The sequence below is a fragment of the Marmota monax genome, unplaced genomic scaffold (genome assembly GCF_021218885.2).
Source record: "Marmota monax isolate L192 unplaced genomic scaffold, Marmota_monax_Labrador192_F-V1.1 WCK01_AAM20220418_F8-fsc00062, whole genome shotgun sequence".
Classification (NCBI taxonomy): domain Eukaryota; kingdom Metazoa; phylum Chordata; class Mammalia; order Rodentia; family Sciuridae; genus Marmota; species Marmota monax.
The window spans coordinates 5,998,537-6,015,954 of record NW_026695221.1 but is presented as its reverse complement, the minus strand read 5'-3'; the positions used below and the strand labels follow the sequence as shown (position 1 = coordinate 6,015,954).

At 41.9% G+C, this 17,418-nt stretch overlaps 1 pseudogene; it reads right to left on the bottom strand.

The window, feature by feature from the left end:
• The window catches only part of LOC131423751 (heat shock factor-binding protein 1-like), a 76,115-nt pseudogene extending 62,332 nt beyond the window's left edge, over positions 1-13,783 (bottom strand).
• Positions 13,784-17,418: the final 3,635 nt, after the last annotated feature.

The window sequence follows — 17,418 nt, the reverse complement described above, 5'->3', positions numbered from 1 at the left end:
CATTCTCATCCATCTCCCCTTTCTGGCCCCATGACCGAGTTTCCCTCTTTCTCCCAAAGAGGAGATCATGGATTGTGAAATACTTTGATGGAAAAACAGCCACAGGGCACCAGCTTAGTAGGATTTTGTCCAAAATCATTATGTCATGTAAAGTTTCTTTCCCCAAGTATATACAAGGCTGTTTTCCAGCAATTATCCCAAATCACTTTTTTATAGGGAGATGAGGCTGAGGAGGAGGAGGGAGAGAGGGGTTTATAGCCAGGGAGACACACAATCCCCCAATTCATCTCTCCTGGCTCTGGATCATCTCACATCAATAAAGGGGTTATTCCCAGCCCTGAGGCTCTACTCCTGTCTGTCCCCCCACCCCTCACCACTACCTCCTTTTACTCATTAGGAGGAGTTTTTGACATGAGATTTGCTAAGCTGTCATTTATCATATTTCACGGAGCCTTGACTAGAGCAAGCCTGTATACGATAAGCAATAGGCAAGGGCAGCCGATGGGGTAATTTGACTGGGAGAGGATGGTATGATGTGGTGCATTAAATGCTTGCCTGGGCGTTTTACTCGCATCTCCATTGTGAAATAACAAACAGATCACTTACAGGATCTGGACACCACCAAAACCATCTCCCAAGTCCCATCCCCTTAAAAAATCCAGTTTGTCCCTGAAAGGACTGATTGTACCAATGTCAGTCTGAGCTGCACAGAGTATCCTTGAGGCATGGTCCAACCTAAAACATTTTTTTAGGAATCCACAATTTCATTACTCTTCGGAAAGGAGAGGTAAGGAATGTGACTGGAGGGCATGGAAGAGGTGGAGGAGGAGCTGGAGGTGGAGGTAGAGGCGCAGAAGATGGGAGATGGTAACTTTATGCAGATGATCCGGGAGGGAACCAACCTAGGGATTGGCCATCCAGTTGAAGGGCCAGTTTCTGGAGTTAACCAGTCAGGATCATGAGGAAAGGGATGGAATCTCAAGGATAAGGTTGCTGCCCCCTCAAATGTAACTGGGAGGATCAGCAGCAGCAATGGGTTCTAGGAGATCCGTATGAATCAAGAGTGGCCTGGGTACAAGACGGCAGACCCAAGGGAACCTAAGAACCAGCAAACAAACAAAAACTGTATCTCTTTTCTTGCCTTGCCTATGTGAAAAGTAACAGTTCTCAGCAAATTTCAGTTTATTGTATTGGATGGTAAACTATTATTTTTAATATCAGGAAGGAATTTACAAATATAAAACAGACATAGTTTGATCTAGTACAGCTTTGAGAAGCAAGGATGTGATCACTGAGTAAGGCCATGTCCTTGTGTGGATAATGCCTATGGCAATGGGGAATTCCCATAACTATCCAACCTCCTCACAGGTATTAATATTAATGCCTGTGTTGATATGCTGTAGATATCATTAATAAGTTTCCTGGTTTCAACACTCCAGTAAAAATAGGGAGAGTCCCAGGCACAGAACAAAGTTCACTTGCTTTACTTCCCACTCTCATATTGTTTTCAAATATTCCTTGGCATCTGCATCTAGAGAACCCACACCACCTCTCAGGGACCCTCGGAACCCATGCCATCTGCCAGGGACCTTCATACAGAATGGAAGGATCAAACCTCCTCTAGGGATCAGAGATCCATAAGACTAGGGCCAAAAGGGACTGAGTGAAACAATTGGTTCAGTTCCAAGAATAACACTGATATTGGAATATGTATTTTCTATAAACAAGGACATTCTCTGACACAATAATTAGACAGTATGAAAATCAGGAAATTAACTTGCATACATCGCTGTCATCTAATCCCCACTGGGGAAAGGGTGGTGCACAGGGTTATTAGAGAAGAATTATGGAGGCAAGAGCCCAAGAGAACTTTGGATTATAAAATAAAGATTATAAAATAAAGATATTCATGTGTCAAAACTTATCAAATGTTTATTTTAAATATGTAAAGTTTATCAATGTAAATCATACCTCAGTAAAGCTGTAAAGGAAGAAATGTTCCCTACCTGGATAGAATAAAAAGGTCCTTGAAGGGTGCAGAGAAGGCACATCTGTATGGAATAAGAGGTCAAAGTATAATTCTCACCATGGCTTCTGGCAATGTTCTCTATCCAAAGGCCACCAGAAGCACACAAATTGGTTTTACAACTTGCCCAGGGGCAAAATCCACCATGAAAGAGTCACAGGGAATCCCTAAAGCTGTGTAGGAAACACTCACTGACTTATAGGAGGGCCTAAGAAAGTTATTGGCCACCCTAGATTGGGGGTCACCGGAAAGTGGGGACAATTCTATGACAGGGCATCTCAATGAATCTTATCCATAGGGAGGGGAAACTGGGACTAGGATCAAGATGTAATTCATAAAGAAGTGGCTGTCTTTCTCCCAGCCAAGAGGAGTTGGTGTTGGACACTTTTGTGAAGCAGTGTCCTTGTTTTTATCTGTGCTTAGACATAAGTAAGAAGTGTCTTTGGTTTGTTTTATCTACCATGGTCTTGGAGTGTTCTGAAGTTGGTACTCAGAGAACGGCACTGCCTAGCTATGAGTGCCAGGCCAGCTTCTGAACGCTGGGTTCCCCTTTTCCCCTTTCTTATCTCTGTCTCCTCAAGCCCAAGCTGTGGGGAGGTGGTGGGTGTCAAAAGCCAACATTCTAAAGGAATGTTGATGAAAAATATGCCACAGGTGACCCAAATACCAATTTAGTAGCTCTTAGTCCATCACCCACTAAAGGATGCAGAAGAAGTTTGGAGATTGACAGGTAGAAACTGGAGGGTGAGGATTTCTGAAGACAGCGACCATCCCCCCATTGTGATGGATTGCTTATGTCTGCATGAGGAGCTTTCCACCCACCTTAAGCCACACACCAAGAAAACATCCAAAGATGAGAACCTTGGGAAGCTTGGAAGACAAGAGAGAGGCTGCCATCTCCCTGGCTGCAGCAAGGGAGAGAAGGCCAGGCCAGGAACATGCCACACGTTTACCTAGAGCAGGGGAAATGTCTCCTGTGGTACCACTTTTAGTGCAAAGGAACCCAATAGGAGCTGTGTGCCATGAGGCAGACTGCTGGGAGCCAGAAAGAAGAACATCAAGTGGCCAGGAAAATGTAGTGATTATTTATATGATCCCTGTATTTTGTATTTGTCTATCCTAATAAATGGTGTATACAACTAAAGCAAAAAATCACTTTTTTCTCATCTTGAATTTCAAATGGAATATATCTAATAAATACATGCTGAATGAGTAAGAATTTAATATGTGATGTGACATAATTACAAGTCCTTGAGAGCAGAACCTGTGAACTGCTCATGTTGGTATTCTCAAAGTCTCTCACAGGTAAAAACATTTAGTTCACCCTTAACCAAGCTAACAAAGAGAAGGAAAAAGCATTTGACAAAATACAGCAACCCTTCATGTTCAAAACGTTACAAAAACTAGGGATAACAGGAACATATCTCAACATTGTAAAAGCTATCTATACAAAGCCTTAGGCCAATATCATTCTAAATGGAGAGAAATTGAAAGCATTCCCTCTAAAAACTGGAACAAGAAAGGGATGCCCTCTTTTATCACTTCTATTTAACATAGTTCTTGAAACACTGGCCAGAGCAATTAGACAAAAGAAATTAAAGGGGTACACATAGAAAAACAAGAACTCAAAATGGCACTATTTGCTGATGATATGATTCTATGCCTATAAGACCAAAAAAATTCCACCAGAAAACTTCTAGAACTAGTTAATGAATTCAGCAAAGTAGAAGGATACAAAATCAACACCTATAAACCAAAGGAATTTCTGTATATCAGTGACAAATCCTCTGAAAGGGAAACTAGGAAAACTACCCTATTAACAATAGCCTCAAAAAAAAGGAAAAAAAGTACTTGGGAATCAACAAAAGACGTGAAAGACCTCTACAACAAAACTACAGAATGCTAAAGAAAGAAATTAAAGAAGACCTTAAAAGATGAAAAGATCTACCTTGTTCTTGGATAGGCAGAATTAATATTGTCAAAATGACTGTACTACTAAAAGCACTCTACAGATTTAATGAAATTCTGATCAAAATCCCAATAGCATTCCTCAAAGAAATAGAAAAAGTAGTCATGAAATTCATCTGGAAAAACAAGAGACCCAGAATAGCTAAAACAATGCTTAACAAGAAGAGCAATAGTAACAAAAACAGCATGGTATTGGCACCAAAATAGATTGATAAACCAATGGTACAGAATAGAGGACACAGAGACTAACCCACATAATTACAGTTATATTATATTAGACAAGGGTGCCAAAAATGTACATTGGAGAAAAGATAGCCTCTTCAACAAATGGTGCTGGGAAAACTGGAAATCCATATGGAACAAAATGAAATTAAACCCCTATCTCTCACCATGCACAAAACTCAAAGTGGATCAAGGACCTAGAAATTAAAACAGACAGTCTATTAGAAGAAAAAGTAAGCCCAAATTTCCATCATGTGGGATTAGGCCTCAACTTCCTTAATAAGACTCCTATAACGCAAAAATTAATATCAAGAATCAATAAATGGGAGTTCATAACCCACTTGAATCAAAGTGTGAAACATGATATGTCAAGAACTATGTAATGTTTTGAACAACCAACAATAAAAAATTTAAAAAAATAAATAAATAAATCCAGTTTGGGAAAAAAAAAGAATCAATAAATGGGATAGATTCAAACTAAAAACTTTTTCTCAGCAAAAGAAACAATCTGTGAGGTGAATAGAGAGCCTACATCTTGGGAGCAAATCTTTATCCCTCACACATCAGATAGAGCACTAATCTCTAGGATATACAAAGAACTCAAAAAGCTAAGCACCAAAAAAAAAAAAAAAATCCAATCAATAAATGGGCCAAGGGACTGAACAGACACTTCTCAGAAGAAGATATAAATCAATCAACAAATATATGAAAAAATGTTCAACATCTCTAGCAATTAGAGAAATGCAAATCAAAACTACTCTAAGATACCATCTCACGCCAGTCAGAATGGCAGCTATTAAGAATACAAATAACAATAAGTGTTGGCAAGGATGTGGGGGAAAAGGCACACTCATTCATTGCTGGTGGGACTGCAAATTGATGTAGCCAATATGGAAAGCAGTATGGAGAATCCTTAGAAAACTGGGAATGGAACCACCATTTGACCCAACTATCCCACTCCTCAGTCTATACCCAAAGGACTTAAAATCAGCATACTACAGGGACACGGCCACATCAATGTTTATAGCAGCACAATTCACAATAGTTAAACTGTGGAACCAACTTAGATGTTCTTCAGTAGATGAATGGATAAAGAAAATGTGGTATATATACACAATAGAATAATATTCAGCACTAAAAAAGAATAAAATCATAGCATTTGCAGGTAAATGGATGGAGTTGGAGAATATAATGCTAAGTGAAGTTAGCCAATCCCAAAAAACCAAATGCTGAATGTTTTCTCTGATTTAAGGATGCTGATTCTAATGTGGTTGGGGGAGCATGGGAGGAATAGATGAACTCTAGATAGGGCAAAGGGGAAAGGGGGAGAGAGAGGAAGGGAAGGGACATGGGGGTAGGAAAGACAGTGGAATGAGATGGACTTCATTACCCTAAGTACATGGTATGAAGACACGAATGGTGTGACTCTACTTTGTGTATAGCCAGAGATATGAAAAATTGCGCTTTATATATGTAATATGAATTGTAATTTTTTCTGATGTCATATATAAAAAATTAAAATTTAAAAAATGAAAAAAAGGCAAGAACATTTTTTTAAAGTCTGTGGTTGTTGCTAACCTTGCAAATTGCTTTCCAAAAAGACCGGATCAATCCATACTTCCCTGGGGAATGAGGAGGCTCAGTTCACCATATCCTTGGTGAAACTCATGAAAACTGCCTCATTCATATTTGCTTTTTTAAAAAATAAAGCAATTAGTAAAAATTTAAAAAAAAAACATTTAGTTCATACATACTGTATTGAATTTGGTTTCCATTACTTTACACAATTATGAACATGTAGTCAGTGACAGATAAATGGCGCATGGGAAATGGTAAATATGGTACAGAATAACCAATTGAAACCCAAATAATAACTTTATGATGCATATTATAACTTTTTTTAAAGTGATCAGATGGAAGGGGGCTGACCCTGACCCAGGAATCATAGCACAGAAACCTAACTGGGACAGCTGCACTCCCAGGGACCACCAAAGCCAGATTGCAATTGTACCCTTATCCTACTACCTTCTCCAACTCCAGAAAAGCCAACACAGAATTCTCAATAGAGAAGAAAGAAAAGGAAAATTGGAGGAATCCATTCATATCTCCTTCTGCACTGTGGATCTCCCAATCTGACAGGTCCATCCTGAGGAAAGGAGGAAGCCATGAATCAAGCCAGAGATGGATGCTTAAAAAATTAAATGGACTTAACTTTTAACTTGAAGCAAGATTTTTTAATAGTTGAGAGGAACCCAGAAAGTTCCTATTGATATCAGTAAGGAGAGGTAAAAGATTCAAACAAGGCAATGGTATAAGAAAATAAAGTTGTTTTCTACTTGCACCCAATGTGCACCATTGGTTCAATAAGTCATTACATACACACAGAGACATGCTGCTATGTTTTTTTTAATTATACTATTTTTTATTGAGCAGTTTTAGGTTTATAGAGAAAACATGAAGTTCCCATATACTCCCTCTGCCAGTCACTACTCACAATTTTTACTATTATTAACAACTTGCATTCATGAATTCCTGATGAACCAATATTAATACATTATTATTAATGAAAATCAGTAGTTTATACTAGAGATCACTTTTTCTGTTTTATAACTCTATAGGTTTCGTCAAATGCATAATGATATGTACAATTACAGTACCATACAGAATAGTTTCACTTCCCTAAAAATCCCTTGTGCTCTACCAACTCATCCCTCCCACTCCCTCCTTCCCCTGGAAACTACTGATGTTTATGCTGCCCAAAAGCTTTGCTTTTTCCAGAACATTTGATATTGCCAGTGTTGGATTTTAGCCATTCTCATAGATGTGCCATGGTATCTCAGTGTTGTTTGTCTGATAAATGTTTTAATCTGGCTCTCCAGCAAAGGGAAATCCCATATTTGTTTGTTATGTAGTTGGAATCACATAGTATGTAGCCTTTTTCAGACTGGCTTCTTTCACTTGGCAATGTGTACTTAAATTTCCTCCATGTCTTTTCTCAGCTTGATAAGCTCACTTCTTTTTACTACTGAGTAATATTCCATTATGGGGATGAACTACAGTTTGTTTGTCCACTCATCTTTTAAAGGATATTTTTGTTGTTTCCAATTTGAAGCAATTATAAATAAAGCTACTATAAACATTAACTTACATTTTTTATGGGGACTTAAGTTTTTAAGTCCTTTGGGCAAATACCAAGAAGTATGATTGCTGGAGCATATGGTAAAAGTATGTATAGTTTTATAAGAAACTGCCCAACTGCCTTCCAATATGGCTGTACCATTTTGCATGCCCACCAGCAATGAATGAGCATTTCTTCTGTTGTTCCATATCCTCGCCAACATTTGATATTGCCAGTGTTGGATTTTAGCCATTCTCATAGATGTGCCATGGTATCTCAGAGTTGTTTGGCTGATAAATGTTTTAAACTGGCTCTCCAGCAAAGGGAAATCCTAGATTTGTTTGCCAATCTTCACAGTGTGTATGCTCTCACAATGGGAAGGTAAATGGGACAGCCACTATGGAAAATAGTGTGGAGGTTTTAAAAAATATGTTTAAACTATCATATGATCCCCCACTTCTAGGTATATGTCCAAAGAAAATAATATCACTATCTCAAAGATATTTTCACACTCCCATGTTCACTACAGCCCTATTCACAATACCAAGATATGGAAACAAACCAAATGTCCATCAGTGGATGAGTTGATAAAGAAAATGTGGTGTACAGACATAATTATATGTCATAACAGAATTCATACAAAATTTTACATAATCACAAATATTCCATAAATAATGAAATATTGTTCAGCTTTTAAAAAGGAGACCCTGCCATTTGAGACAACAGAAATGAACCTGGAAGACACTATGCTAAGTGAAAGAGCCAGCCACAGAAAGACAAACACTGGATGATCCTACTTTCCTGTGAATCTAAAAGAATTAGGCTCATAGGAACAAAAAGTAGAAGAGAAGTAATCAGGGGCTGGAACCATGGGGAAAATGGGAACAAATGGTACAAATATTCAGTTCTAAGATAAATAAATTCCAGAGACCAATACAGGACAATGACTATAGTTAATAATTATGTACTATATACTTGAAATTTACTAAGAAAGTGATCTTAACTATTCTCATCACAAAGAAAAAGGAAACTGTGTGCTGAGGGATGTTAATCAGCTCAATCGTGGAAATCATTTCACATGGTACATGTGCATCCCATTGTGCACCTTGAATATCACAATTTCTATTTGTCAATCATATCTCAATAAAGTGGAAAAATATAAATAATTTTTAAAGTTCCCACTGAAGTAAATTTCAAGCAACCAAGGTTATGTCACTAAACACAAATTTGGAAAAAGAGGCACGTAACTGCTCTTGTGAGTGAGTATGAACAGCTCCTTACCACACCTACACAATGCACAGTACAGACAGCAGGCTTAGCTACATTCCTCATGTCTTATATTAAAGAATTTCTATAGATATTGTGGGACTGTATAGACACTACTTGTGCTCAGAATACAGAAACAGTGTAAGCTAGAGAGAACCCAGGATTAACTTGGTTAACTAACTTCTCTCTTCATGACAGAGACCCACAGGGTAGGTGGTGGGTATTTGGCAATCACTAAGTCATTCCCCTCAATGAACTAATTGGCAAAAATCTCTCAAGTTCTAAAAACTTGCCCCAAATCACCTAAAATCTGTCTGTGCAAGCAAGACCAAGGCTCTGTCACTCATACTTTCCCCCTCTGTGGTTTGTCTTCTTTTAAAGTGAAATGGGAGATGGGGGCAGGAGGGGCTTCCTCATTCTCTTTTCTTCATCTCCTTTCTATGTTTCTCTTGCTCTAGGATAAATAATTCAGTTATAGTATAATTTAGATAGATAAATACTGATCTCAATGGCACGGGAAGATCCCCACCACCTCATCCCCTCCCCACTCTGCCCACCTCCACAGTCATCCTGGGGTCAGCCTTATCTCCATAGCCAATGGGGTTTCCACGGCATCTGAGAGGACATCTGATACAGGTGTTAAGCTTTGTGAAATAAGAAGGCAGTTGGACACACACAGGATTATCTTTTAAAACCTCTGTGAGGGTTCAATTACATAACTGATTTCTCTCTTCTAGGGCCTTCCATCTTAGTCATCAATAATTGGAGCTGGTAATGATCGTTGGATGATATAGTGTTCAGCAATTACTTGATTAAAGCTAAATTTAGCCTTTTTATGTGAGTTTGTGCTTTGAAGTGTGACCAAATGAAACCGAGCGCCAAAAGAATGAAACAGGTGCAGCCATGAAGCCACATGAAGTGTGAGAGCAGAACTCCTGGGTCCTGTGCCCAGTTCTGTCTCCATAATCCTTAATCCACTTGCAGAGAGGGGACACTTTAGCACAACTAGCAGACAGGATCAGTAGGGGTGATTAGCCCAGATAAATGAAGTAATTTGTCTGAAAGCAAAACAGCTCCCCTCAGCCCTGAAGGCCACAACAGGGGCCAGGTCCCTGCTGAAATCTCCTGCCGATCTGAGGGCCCTGCATGAAGCCCAGGTCTGACCTTGAGCAGATTGTGCAAGTCCTATGAGATTAATATCCTCATCTGTTACCTGAGACCACAAGCCTTTCATGATGGACAGGTGGTCTGACTCAGAGGGTACAGCCATGGACTGGAAGCAGGCTCAGGAAACTTAAAACCAGTCTTGTCACCATTGGTGCCATGTGACCTTGACTGAGCAAAGTACTTCATTTGAACCTGTTTCTCCCTACTAAATAGGGATGCTGAAGAGGAAGAGGAAGAAGGATGGGGGGGGGGCAGGAAAAAGAACAGGAGAAGGAGGAGGAAGATGAAGAAAAAGTAGAGTAAACAGATGGTCATTGTAACTTCCTAGCCCACAAAAACTCTCTTAACCTGATCTGTGCCCCAACCCCTTGACCTATGAGAGTCCCAGGTTTTTCGGACAATTTTTATGAACTCCTGTGCTTACCTCTGGGTGATTTTCTTGCCTCCAGGTAGCTCATCTGTGCATGCTATTTCTGGTCTGTCCCACCTCAAAGAAAAAATTTACCTACCCACAACCATCTTGTGAGTTCAGAGAAACTGACTAGGGGGGAAGGTGCCCTGGGGTGGTTTCAATTGAAGCACCCCAAAGCCCTTCACTGCCTTCCTCCCCGTGCCTGTGCAGTGCACTCTTCCCATCCCAGGTCACCCTGAAACTTCAGCTTCTTTTTCTGAAGCCCAGACCAAAGTATTTCTCCAACAAATCATTTCCTTCTAAGGCAAGTGCTAGTACATAAATTTTCTTCATTTCTTTGGCAGTCAGAATAGCTTATATGATGCACCTTGTTTGTAGGGCACTTTATTGGCCATCTCATTTGATTCTTACAGTGACTCTGAAAAGCGTGATTTTACAAATGGGGAAACTGAGGCTCAGAGATGTTAAGTGACCAATATTGCACAGCTAGGAGAGGGTGGCATCTGAACTCAAAACCAGGCTGACTCCAAAGTCTGTGGCTCTTCTTTCTTCTACCACTGTCCCTTTGTCTCTGATGTTGAACATCCCCTCAGGAAGGGACCTGATGACCACCTGCCCCCAGGAAGACAGAGGCTGTCAACCCCATCCTTGTAGCAATGGCAGAAAGCTCTGCTTCTACTCTCCTGCCTTCCCCGTGCTCTCAGACTCTTTACCCGGGAGAAATCCTTGTTTTCTGACTATCCAGGAAGCAGCAAGTCTTCCAGAGCAGCAGAAATAGGGTGCTTAACAGAGAATTTGGGGGGAGGGGGTGGACAACTCTGGTTTTTCTCCCTTCTCCGTTTATAATTCCATATCCTTATTCAACCATTCCCCCTCCCTCCTTCCTCAGTCTCCCCTGGTTCCCAATCAGGATATCTATGCCCTGGCTGGGGGACAGCAGCGGTGAAGTCAGATATAGGTGAGGACATGTCAATATAATTCAGAGCCAGATGAAAAATGGAAGTGAATAATGGGATAGAAACAGAGTACCTGCTAGTACATCTTCTATGAGATTTCCAAGTAATTCTCAGGTAACAGTGATAACGAAGACAGACATGGGAATATATCTTAGCAACAGAAGCCTTTGAACTCTGGCCCTGGAATGCAGCATGCTCCTCACAAGGCTTCTACTCCGGGGCACGGTGTCTTGGGCTGGTCATAAAATGAGTGATAACTTTCCCAGCACACTCGCCACCAGCTCACTGTGTGGAAGGAGGAAGCAGAGAATGTGCTGGGTGGTCAGAATAAATCAGCCATGGATTAAAGATTGGCTATGGATCATGTACAAAATGTGTGTCAGCAAAAAGTTAACAGCTGACTGTGCTACCTAAAATGGGGCGGTGGAAGCCTCAAAGGATGAGGGAGGAGCTGTACCCCCATACAGACACAAAGTTGACGTTCACGTCCTCAGGTGAGTGAAGTGCCATCATGGAAACACCTTACATTTGGACAGCGCCTTCCAATGTTTCCAGGGATGAGTACGTGGTTTTATTCAGAGTACAAGCAGAGCTCGTGCTGGAGTTAAATTGCCTGGTTTGGAGGCCAGCACTAACACACCATCTTCTGTCCTCCCCTAGTCTCAAGGCTCTGCCTCTCCAATGGAGATGCTGATGATGTGCATCTTATAAGGTTAACCTGAGGACTAAATGAGTCACCCCTTCGTTTGCTCCCTCACTCCTCAAATAATTTTGAGCATCTACCATGCCTGCACTGTTCTAAACAAATTGTATCAAAAACGTTCTCTGTGAAATGCAAATCAAAACCACCCTAAGATACCATCTCACTCCAGTAAGATTGGCAGCCATTAGGAAGTCAAACAACAACAAGTGCTGGCGAGGATGTGGGGAAAAGGATACACTTGTACATTGCTGGTGGGACTGCAGATTGGTGCAGCCAATTTGGAAAGCAGTATGGAGATTTCTTGGAAAGCTGGGAATGGAGCCACCATTTGACCCAGCTATTCCCCTTCTCGGTCTATTCCCTAAAGACCTAAAAAGAGCATGCTACAGGGACACTGCTACATCGATGTTCATAGCAGCACAATTCACAATAGCAAGACTGTGGAACCAACCTAGATGTCCTTCAATAGATGAATGGATAAAAAAAAATGTGGCATTTATACACAATGGAGTATTACTCTGCATTAAAAAATGACAAAATCATAGAATTTGCAGGGAAATGGATGGCATTAGAGCAGATTATGCTAAGTGAAGCTAGCCAATCCCTAAAAAACAAATGCCAAATTTCTTCTTTGATATAAGGAGAGTAACTAAGATCAGAGTAGGGACGAAGAGCAGGAGAAGAAGATTAACATTTAACAGGGATGAGAGGTGGGAGGGAAAGGGAGAGAGAAGGGAAATTGCATGGAAATGGAAGGAGACCCTCAGGGTTATACAGTGGAGGGGGTAGAGAGAGAGAGGAGGGGAGGGGAGGGGAAGAGGTGGGGAGGGGGGAGGGTGGAGGATGGGAAAGGCAGCGGAGCACAACAGACACTAGTATGGCAATATGTAAATCAATGGATGTGTAACTGATGTGATTCTGCAATCTGTGTATGGGGGGAAGGTGGGAGTTCATAACCCACTTGAATCAAAGTGTGGAATATGATATGTCAAGAAATTTGTAATGTTTTGAACAACCAACAATAAAAAATTAAAAAAAAAAAAAACGTTCTCTGTGAAATTCCTCTTTTAGTTGGGGTCACAGAAAATCAAGATAGTAAATAAGTACACCGTATTGAATGCTACAGGGGCCACAGTGCCTCACACGACAGAAGAATTTGCTAAACATTAGCCATTACTTCTTTTGTCTCACAGGCTCACAACTTGTGTGCAGTCAGAGTCTCAGAGAGGTTAATGACCTGCCTTGGGCCACACAGACTCAGAATTCCTCCCAGGACTCCTTCACCAGTGCTCTCTGCCAGCCTCTTCTGCAGCTGGGTGATCTGGAGAGAGGAGACAGCTGCTGAGGAGGAGGGTGAAGGGTGGAGGGGGCTGCATCAAAGAGAAGCTACGGTTACCTCCCTCCCAGCCAGCGGGCTGCCAAAACTTGCCAGGCGGGACACTGTGGGGCAGCTGACAGCAGGAGCTCCTGCTCCTCAAGCAGCCTCCTGGAGCCCGTCCTGTCCCCATGATAAGGGTTCCCACGGTGCCGAGGCTGTCAGGGCGCCAGGGGGAGAAACGCCAGCTTGTTTTATTGACTTTCCACTCAGTTGACTCCTCCAGGCCTGTGGCTGGGACACAATGAACAGAGCAGCAAAGAGGCGGCCTTGGCACCCTGCCTCCATGGTGGGGCAGCCTACCAAGGCCACCTCCTGCCAGGCTGAGCAGTGCTGCAGCGCTGTCCCACTCCTGGGTCACTGGACTCTGCTGGCCAGGTCCTGACCAGCAGCTTGTCTGCACATAGAATGGGAACAGACCTCACGTACGCACTGTTCAGCCTCGCGGGAGCTCCCCGGCAGGCTTTGAAGCCGCAAGTGCAGGGCGTCTACATCCACTCCAGGCCGCCATGGTGTAGGTTCTGCATCCCTGCCAGAATCTGCAGCTCTGCTCTCTGCAACTGGGGTCATCAGGCTCCCCGATACAGACCAGGCCCCAACCTGTCCCTGGAGTCAATCTGAACTCACTGGCTGGAAACACTGCCTTACCCTGGGTACTGTTTACCTTTGATGACAGCCGCTCGAGGTCCTGCTACCTTGCTCCTGTGTGTGCCTCTGGAGACTGGTTCCCTGCCTTCACAACTTGATTACTCCACGGAATCCCAATTTCTCTAGGACTGGCATCTAGCACTGCTTGATCCAGATTTCTCCTCCATTCCTCAACAAAAATGTGTAAGCAGGTGGGCTGGGGAATGTAGTTCAGTAACAGAGCTTATGCTTTGCATATGTGAGGGTCTGGGTTCAATTCCCCAGCACCACCCACAGCCACACACAAAAAAAGCATAAGCCTCGGTACCTAGTGTTAACCTTGTTACTAGGATCAAAAGGACCTGGAGGATCTGCAAACTGTCCTTGAACAATTTTCATCCAGGAGCAGATATGATTCCAAGTCCCAGCTTGCATCCTACCCCTATAGCCACTGGTCCCTCCCAGACCATGCTCTGAGCTACATGAGGGTTTCCTAGTTCTTAGTGAACCAGGGTATGTTACCTTCTGTATTGTAAATACCTGAATCTATTAAGGTTTTATTACAAAAATTCAAACAATAGCACAAAGTAAAATATAATAACTCCTCACTCTCCTCTTCCTTAATCTCAATTCCCAGATGTATCTACTCTGAATAGGTTGGTATATTTCTAAACACATACACACAACTCCACATAAAATTCTTTCCTTTTTTTTTGTACCAGGGATTGAACCCAGGAGTGCTTAACCACTGAGCCACATCTCTAGCCCATATATATATATATATATATATATATATATATATATATATATATATATATATGAAAGGTTAAGTATGTTTGTAACTGTTGGTTAGCTCTTTGTATTTCTTCTGTGAATTTCTTGTCTACATATTCTGATGTCAGTAGTAGGACTGAATTCTCCAGCCTTCCACTTCTATAATCCCTTTATCTTAGCCACCATAAATCTTATTTTCCATTGGACCAGCCCAGAGCAGAATCTACAATTTTCATGCCTACTTGAGAATGCCTAGTTCCCCAAAGAGGACTTTGGGGAAAGCATATTTCCCTCATAAAACTCTAATCAGAAGTGGAAGTGCCCCATGCCCCTACCCAGTCATGATTTCCCTGTGAGCCTTAAAGAGCTTGGGTAAGAAAAGGATTTTGTGCCCACTAACAGACTGAACAGGTGACATAATCTGGAAAGTTCATGGAATGAGCCCTTGGGAGGGTGTCTCAAATGAAAAATGAAGACATCATGAGGGGGCTGTGGAAGAATATGACAAGAGATTGGACAAATCAGAAATGATGGTAATGAAAGAGTTTTGACATGAGACACTTGCAAATCCCTGAGTGATGAGATCTTGACCTGTTTCTTCTTTTCCCATCTTCACTTGGTGGTAAAATGTGATGAGTTAGCTAAATGATGTCACCTGTCCTAATTCTCTGATGACATGTTGCTTTGTGATAACATGTGTTTTGTTGCTTTGCTCCTAGAACCCATTAGAAAGTTATACACTTGATCTTGGGAAGACAGGGATGTAGTATTCGGAACAAGGGGGCCATACCTTCCTTAGCAAGCATCAGCCCTTCTCCTGAAGCAGAGATGACCTCAGGTCTGATACCATAAGCCCATTCCTCTCCTTCCTCCCTGCTCCCCACTGGAAGCTCATAAAAGACAACCTCTTGTAGAACATATGACTCTGCTACACAAATCATTTTCACACAAAGGATAAAAACAGAGCCACAAGAAAACACCTACAGTCCTACCCTGATCACCAAATCCAGTGACATTTTGACAACTTCCATCTCATCCCATGCAGTCCTGACTCTCAGAACCTTTCAGAGGCCAGGAGATGGATATGCCCATCAAACTGTCCTTGGACTATAGCTGATACTGAAGCTTAGATAGAGACATTGGCATTGTTCCTAGGTCAGTGTGGGCAAGGTTAGGATTGTATGTCCTCATAACATATCCTCCATTATCTCTCTGAGTAAACATGTGAACTTATATATTTAAAGGTCACTATAGCTCCAGAATAGATCTAAGGAAAGAATTGGTATATGTTGATGAGTTTCCAACATGGGTCTTAGAATAGCCTTCTGTGTTTGGTGTGATTACCATCCCAGCTGAAATAGGAATATGGAACTTCAAAGACATCGAGGAACATTCAGAGGTCTCCTAGCTGGAAAGTGGGAAAGCATGGAGTGAGTCCAGGTCTGCAATTTCCATGTCCACAGGACTTTCATCACACCAAGTTGGGTATGTCATCTATTGGGCATCTTCCAGAGGGTAATGAATGAGCAAAAACTAATTTGTCTTAATTTCCCCTTCTCTCTGTTCCAATATATAACCACCTCAATGGGCAATGGAGAAGGGATTAGAGGAAGATCTGGAAGTCATCCCACAGACCAAAGAGTGGCCTAGCCAGGAGGGTGCACACCAGTACAAGTACAGAATGGCAACCTGCAGGCAGACGGGGGACAAAAGAAAGGCTGTCCCTCTCTTCCTACAACACCCCTCATTTCAGGACCCTTGTTTGTGTTGCACTAGGAACTGAAAATACCCTAGAAAACTAACGGGTAGAAATTATAGCCTTGGTGAACAAGAGAATTAGCCACCTCAGTGCTGTAGCCAAAACAGAAGTCCCTCACTACCTGTTAGGGCTTTAACCTGTGAGGAGCCACTAGGTTCACAGTGGAGTGGCAGGTGGTGGTATGCTGGTAAATGTTTAACAACCAGCTTTCCAGGGAAAATAAAAGCCCTGAGTTATAGCAGCATTTCTTTGATTTCCTTGGTATAAATATGACCCTCATGGCCAATTTCAAGCTGGAGCAAGCACATCTCTGGTAACTGTGGAAATTCTACAAAGAGAAGAGCTCAGATCAGGGAAGGAGATGGGACATCACAGAAAGAAGGAAGTAACATCTCAGACACACCTTTGAAGGCCATATTCTTCTCATCTGCCCTTCATTGTAAGTGCAAGATGAAACACACCTGTAGTGACAAGGCATTTAAGTAGCAAAGAGTACAAAGGTTCCCAGCTGAGAATTTTCTCTCTGATGTTTGAAAATCTTTCTTAAAGAGAGCAGATCTATAGTTGGGAATGTGGTTCAATGGTAGAGCACTTTCCCAACATGTATGTAGGGCCTGGGTTTGATTCCCAAGACCTGTAGGGCTGTAGGGCTCTGCACTCCCTGGGAACTTGGAGTAGGATTTAACTGGACAGCTCAGAGGAGGGAATGGCCCTGTTTTTTCTATTGTCTTTCATGCCCTTCATGTCAGATCTGAGCCAGGATGAACTCTAAGAATTGAACTGATAGAGGTCTCCACCTTCAATCGCTGGCCTTATTCCCAGCCCACCCTCATGTTGGCCACCAGTTTATTTCTGGCCTCAACACATCTTTCTAGAAGAAAAAATCAGATCATGTCACCTTCCTGTTTAAAACCTTTCCTCCCCTCCTCATCTCTTTATTCACTTAATATCTATCTTCAATACCAAACTCTAAACTCCTTGAGGGCATGGCCATGTCTGTTGTTCATTGTGATATTCTACTACCTAGGATGCTAGTTGGCACACA